This window comes from Gigantopelta aegis, chromosome 4 (assembly GCF_016097555.1).
Source record: "Gigantopelta aegis isolate Gae_Host chromosome 4, Gae_host_genome, whole genome shotgun sequence".
Classification (NCBI taxonomy): Eukaryota; Metazoa; Mollusca; class Gastropoda; order Neomphalida; family Peltospiridae; genus Gigantopelta; species Gigantopelta aegis.
In genome coordinates this window covers 107182565-107189581 of record NC_054702.1, presented here as the reverse complement: position 1 = coordinate 107189581, position 7017 = coordinate 107182565, and positions in this window count along the sequence as shown.

Here is a 7017-nt window from a genome sequence, read left to right as displayed (position 1 = left end):
TGCTAGGTGGTTTGTTTAATGAAGACATGTGATCTTGACTACGATACATGGTTCCAACTCATTCTGTAGGAGGACTGCCACTTTATATCGCGCGTCAATACAGAAGCCAAGAATCGTTCTACAGTTTCCGTAAACAAAGGGACATTTGAATGTGTGAGCGGATTTGAATAGAATAGTATTTTAAGCAAGGGACTGAAAGTATTTTATAGAAATATTGCTGAAATTATTTTGTGAGCGCGAAGTGACTTTAAATGTTACATGAACAGACACACACACACACACACACACACACACACACAGAGAGAGAGAGAGAGAGAGAGAGAGAGAGAGAGAGAGAGAGAGAGAGAGAGAGAGAGAGAGGGGGGGGGGAGACAGAGACAGAGACAGACAGACATACAGACTAACGAGCTACGAGGACTTACGAATTATTTGTCCCAAGTGAATGAATGTTGCAAACCCAAGCCTTTGGCGATAGTTTTACAACATTCATTCATGGTAGACAGATAGTTTGTAACTCCTCATAACTTTTAACTGTTTTTTAATACACAAATTCCTCTGTGGTCTCCAACAATGTCATCAGCCATTACGTCATATAATCTAACGTGCATTACATAACGTGGCCTAAGTGATGTCATGGCATAACGTCGTTCATTTTACAGCCAAATGTTTACAATACATAATAATATATGACTGTAGTCACATTAGAAAACAATTATTTTCTATGCTACTAAAGCCGCTGCTTATAAAAATATACCATTTCATATGTATGAAATAAATGAGTCAAGTTTTATCACAAACCTTATCGAGATCACGGAAGTTATGATGGAAGATGATGTTACAAAACTGCCTGCCCCAACGGTCTTGTTGGTATATCGTCAGCATATGAAAGCTAGATGGCTAACAATGTTCATTGTTGTAAAATTGCAAGGTCAAATTTCGGACAGGAATGCAAAACAAAAATAATAATAACACCTTTTTTTCAGAATACAATCTCGGATGATCACATTCTGTGCTCCAGGGCCTAACTTACAAAGCTCTCTTAAGCTCCCTTAATCAACATCGTATCGACTTTGAAAGTCTTTTGGCAATGTACTGCGATATCACAAAGTTAGTGAATTTAGTGTTGTCTTGCGTTGACCACAGATAAAGAAACTCAAATTTTATTGTACATTTCAGAAGAATGACGCACGCGATCGTTGGACCTGACACCGTGTACATACTGAAATTGGTCCTGATACAGGCTTATGTCACAGTCACGATAGCGCTCATCTTTGTGCCAAAGGTGTGTTCTTTAAAATAAGCAAAAGACTTTAAAATAAAAATAAAACAGTGATAAATCGTAAGTATTGTATAGAGTCTATGACGTTTCTATCACTTAACGGAAAAATTTGAGATTTAGTGGTCACAAATACGGTTGCCTATATCATTGGGCAGATAGTGTCATGTGACATAGTCTAAGAATGCACAGGTTGGTCATCTACACAAAACGGCTGAACCAGTGGTGTGTAACCCAGTGGTGAGAGGATATCGTTATCCCAGTGAGGTGAGTAACCCAGTGGTAGAGTGATACCTGAGGTGTGATGGGTAACATCAATCGTCATCTGGCCAGTGAACCAGTGGTGTGTAACCCAGTGGTACAGTGATACCCGAGGTGAGTAACCCAGTGGTAGAGTGATACCTGAGGTGTGCAACCCAGTGGTAGAGTGATACCTAAGGTGTGATGGGTAACATCAATCGTTATCTGGCCAGTGAACCAGTGGTGTGTAACCCAGTGGTAGAGTGATACCCGAGGTGAGTAACCCAGTGGTAGAGTGATACCTGAGGTGTGATGGGTAACATCAATCGTTATCTGGCCAGTGAACCAGTGGTGTGTAACCCAGTGGTAGAGTGATACCCGAGGTGAGTAACCCAGTGGTAGAGTGATACCTGAGGTGTGATGGGTAACATCAATCGTTATCTGGCCAGTGAACCAGTGGTGTGTAACCCAGTGGTAGAGTGATACCCGAGGTGTGTAACCCAGTGGTAGAGTGATACCTGAGGTGAGCAACCCAGTGGTAGAGTGATACATCAATCGTTATCTGGCCAGTGAACCAGTGGTGGAGTGTAACCTGAGGTGTGATGGGTAACCAATCGTTATCTGGCCAGTGAACCAGTGGTGTGTAACCCAGTGGTAGAGTGATACCTGAGGTGTGATGGGTAACATCAATCGTTATCTGGCCAGTGAACCAGTGGTGTGTAACCCAGTGGTAGAGTGATACCCGAGGTGTGTAACCCAGTGGTAGAGTGATACCTAAGGTGTGATGGGTAACATCAATCGTTATCTGGCCAGTGAACCAGTGGTGTGTAACCCAGTGGTAGAGTGATACCCGAGGTGTGTAACCCAGTGGTAGAGTGATACCTGAGGTGTGATGGGTAACATCAATCGTTATCTGGCCAGTGAACCAGTGGTGTGTAACCCAGTGGTAGAGTGATACCCGAGGTGTGTAACCCAGTGGTAGAGTGATACCTAAGGTGTGATGGGTAACATCAATCGTTATCTGGCCAGTGAACCAGTGGTGTGTAACCCAGTGGTAGAGTGATACCCGAGGTGTGTAACCCAGTGGTAGAGTGATACCTGAGGTGTGATGGGTAACATCAATCGTTATCTGGCCAGTGAACCAGTGGTGTGTAACCCAGTGGTAGAGTGATACCCGAGGTGTGCAACCCAGTGGTAGAGTGATACCTGAGGTGTGCAACCCAGTGGTAGAGTGATACCTGAGGTGTGATGGGTAACATCAATCGTTATCTGGCCAGTGAACCAGTGGTGTGTAACCCAGTGGTAGAGTGATACCTGAGGTGTGATGGGTAACATCAATCGTTATCTGGCCAGTGAACCAGTGGTGTGTAACCCAGTGGTAGAGTGATACCCGAGGTGAGTAACCCAGTGGTAGAGTGATACCTGAGGTGTGATGGGTAACATCAATCGTTATCTGGCCAGTGAACCAGTGGTGTGTAACCCAGTGGTAGAGTGATACCTGAGGTGTGATGGGTAACATCAATCGTTATCTGGCCAGTGAACCAGTGGTGTGTGCAACCCAGTGTGTAGGTGTGATAACATCAATCGTTATCTGGCCAGTGAACCAGTGGTGTGTAACCCAGTGGTAGAGTGATACCTGAGGTGTGTAACATCAATCGTTATCTGGCCAGTGAACCAGTGGTGTGTAACCCAGTGGTAGAGTGATACCCGAGGTGTGTAACCCAGTGGTAGAGTGATACCTGAGGTGTGATGGGTAACATCAATCGTTATCTGGCCAGTGAACCAGTGGTGTGTAACCCAGTGGTGAGTGAGAGGTGTGATGGCCAGTGAACCCGTGTAGTACAGTGATACTTGAGGTGTGCAACTCAGTGGTAGAGTGATACCTGAGATGTGATGGCTAACATCAATCGTTATCTGGCCAGTGAACCAGTGGTGTCTAACCCAGTGGTAGAGTGATGCCTGAGGTGTGATGGGTAACATCAATGTGTGGTGTGTAACCCAGTGGTAGAGTGATGCCTGATGTGTGATGGGCAACACCAATCGTTATCTGGCCAGTGAACCAGTGGTGTCTAACCCAGTGAGTGACCAGTGGTGTGATGGGTAACATCAATCGTTATCTGGCCAGTGAACCAGTGGTGTGCAGTGGCAGAGTGAACCCAGGTGGTAGAGTGATACCTGAGGTGTGATGGGTAACATCAATCGTTATCTGGCCAGTGAACCAGTGGTGTGTAACCCAGTGGTAGAGTGATACCTGAGGTGTGATGGGTAACATCAATCGTTATCTGGCCAGTGAACCAGTGGTGTGTAACCCAGTGGTACAGTGATACCTGATGTGTGATGGGTAACATCAATCGTTATCTGGCCAGTGAACCAGTGGTGTGTAACCCAGTGGTAGAGTGATACCTGAGGTGTGATGGGTAACATCAATCGTTATCTGGCCAGTGAACCAGTGGTGTGTAACCCAGTGGTAGAGTGATACCTGATGTGTGATGGGCAACATCAATCGTTATCTGGCCAGTGAACCAGTGGTGTGTAACCCAGTGGTAGAGTGATGCCTGAGGTGTGATGGGTAACATCAATCGTTATCTGGCCAGTGAACCAGTGGTGTGTAACCCAGTGGTAGAGTGATACCCGAGGTGAGTAACCCAGTGGTAGAGTGATACCTGAGGTGTGATGGGTAACATCAATCGTTATCTGGCCAGTGAACCAGTGGTGTGTAACCCAGTGGTAGAGTGATACCCGAGGTGTGTAACCCAGTGGTAGAGTGATACCTGAGGTGTGATGGGTAACTGGCCAGTGAACCAGTGGTGGCCAGTGAACCTGAGGTGTGTGGGTAACCCAGTGGTTATCTGGCCAGTGAACCGAGTGGTGTGTGTGTAACCCAGTGGTAGAGTGATACCTGAGGTGTGATGGGTAACATCAATCGTTATCTGGCCAGTGAACCAGTGGTGTGTAACCCAGTGGTAGAGTGATACCCGAGTGTGTGTAGAGTAACCCAGTGGTAGAGTGATAGAGTGATAGGTGTGATGGGTAACATCAATCGTTATCTGGCCAGTGAACCAGTGGTGTGTAACCCAGTGGTAGAGTGATACCCGAGGTGTGTAACCCAGTGGTAGAGTGATACCTGGTGTGATGGGTAACATCAATCGTTATCTGGTGATGAACCCAGTGGTGTGTAATGGGTAACATCAATCGTTATCTGGCCAGTGAACCAGTGGTGTGTAACCCAGTGGTACAGTGATACTTGAGGTGTGCAACTCAGTGGTAGAGTGATACCTGAGGTGTGATGGGTAACATCAATCGTTATCTGGCCAGTGAACCAGTGGTGTGTAACCCAGTGGTAGAGTGATACTTGAGGTGTGCAACTCAGTGGTAGAGTGATACCTGTGGTGTGCTAACCCAGTGTTAGAGTGGCCTGAGTGTGTGATGTGTAACCAATCGTTATCTGGCCAGTGAACCAGTGGTGTGTAACCCAGTGGTAGAGTGATGCCTGAGGTGTGATGGGTAACATCAATCGTTATCTGGCCAGTGAACCAGTGGTGTGTAACCCAGTGGTAGAGTGATACCTGATGTGTGATGGGCAACACCAATCGTTATCTGGCCAGTGAACCAGTGGTGTGTAACCCAGTGGTAGAGTGATTAGAGTGTACCTGGCCAGTGAACCTGATGTGTGATGGGCAACACCAATCGTTATCTGGCCAGTGAACCAGTGGTGTGTAACCCAGTGGTAGAGTGATACCCGAGGTGTGCAACCCAGTGGTAGAGTGATACCTGAGGTGAGCAACCCAGTGGTAGAGTGATACCTGAGGTGTGATGGGTAACATCAATCGTTATCTGGCCAGTGAACCAGTCGTGTGTAACCCAGTGGTAGAGTGATACCCATGGTGTGATGGGTAACATCAGTCGTTATCTGGCCAGTGAACCAGTGGTGTGTAATCCAGTGGTACAGTGATACCTGATGTGTGATGGGTAACATCAATCGTTATCTGGCCAGTGAACAAGTGGTGTGTAACCCAGTGGTAGAGTGATACCTGAGGTGTGATGGGTAACATCAATCGTTATCTGGCCAGTGAACCAGTGGTGTGTAACCCAGTGGTAGAGTGATACCTGAGGTGTGCAACCCAGTGGTAGAGTGATACCTGAGGTGTGATGGATAACATCAATCGTTATCTGGCCAGTGAACCAGTGGTGTGTAACCCAGTGGTAGAGTAACACCTGAGGTGTGTTGGGTAACATCAATCGTCCTCAGTGATCTCAGGTTTTTTCTTCAGTCCTAACCAGTGCCCCATGGCTAGTACATCGAAGGCCGTAGTGTTTACTAGCCTGTCTGTGGGAAAGTGCTTATAAAAGACTGCTTACTGGTTGTTGTTTACAGTGGAACAGATTTCCTTTCTCTCTATAAACCAAATGTTCCAATAACCATATTTGTTAGAAACCATACAGGCATAGTTTAACATGCGCTGAGGTGTAGTCGAATGAATATTTGTTTGCTAACGTTCAATCTGTATATGTTCAGTATGTATAAAAAGACAAAAGTTCAACTTTCCACATCGATGCGGCTAGCCTAAAGTTGTTTTGTTTTTTTGTTTTTTGACGACTGAACGTTTAATGACTATATCAAACCAAATATTTGTTCTTTTTCACAGTTATGGGTATTAAAATATCCGGAAGATACCTCGTCCATTCCGAATTGGAAATGGAATGAAAGCTCAGTCCGGCGTCTGAGTAATTACAAGGCTACACAAACAGAGGATGCCCCTCTAGACAAAGGCAAGTCCCCATCATTTTATATACGGTTGATGCCTCTTTTTTATTACACATTGGTCAGATATAATGACCAGATAAATCTCTATATTTTCGGTCAGTAACCAAAAATATAGATTACAGTAGTAAGGGCAGGTTTATAGGGCATATCGCTTACACTATTGCATCGTCCAAGATGGCCACCAAACAACGCAGTAGTGGACGATGCAAGGTGATGAATCACTGAAGTCACAAAGCTACACCACCAAATGATGAATAATATAATATGACTCTCCTCTAAGAAGACTGCCATATCGTCTATAATTATATTCAACACAGTACTACGCTACCCTCCAACGTGTTACACCATGTTTAAATGGATATAGGAATGTATAGAGATGTTATGAATGCATACACCCTCTAATTCACAAAAACAACTAATAGAAATATTTTAGAACACGTTCCTACCCGCAAGGATATAAGATTCGTAAGTACAAGGGGACACATATTCTGATGATTAAAGTTACATTCTCTGGTTACCATATTATAACATCATGTACAAATGTGAAATACAAGCTCAAATGCACTTTTAAAAAAGTCGTGTGTTCGCTATGAACGGATATCGTCAAACGTATACGCTTGACTCGTCGCCTGTGCCGCCATAGCTCGGCAAAGCACAAACGACAGCCTGTTGGCAGTTTCAGTTAACACGTGCGTTTGCCGATTTCAAACTGTAGGGTTCGTCTCAAAAAATTAAA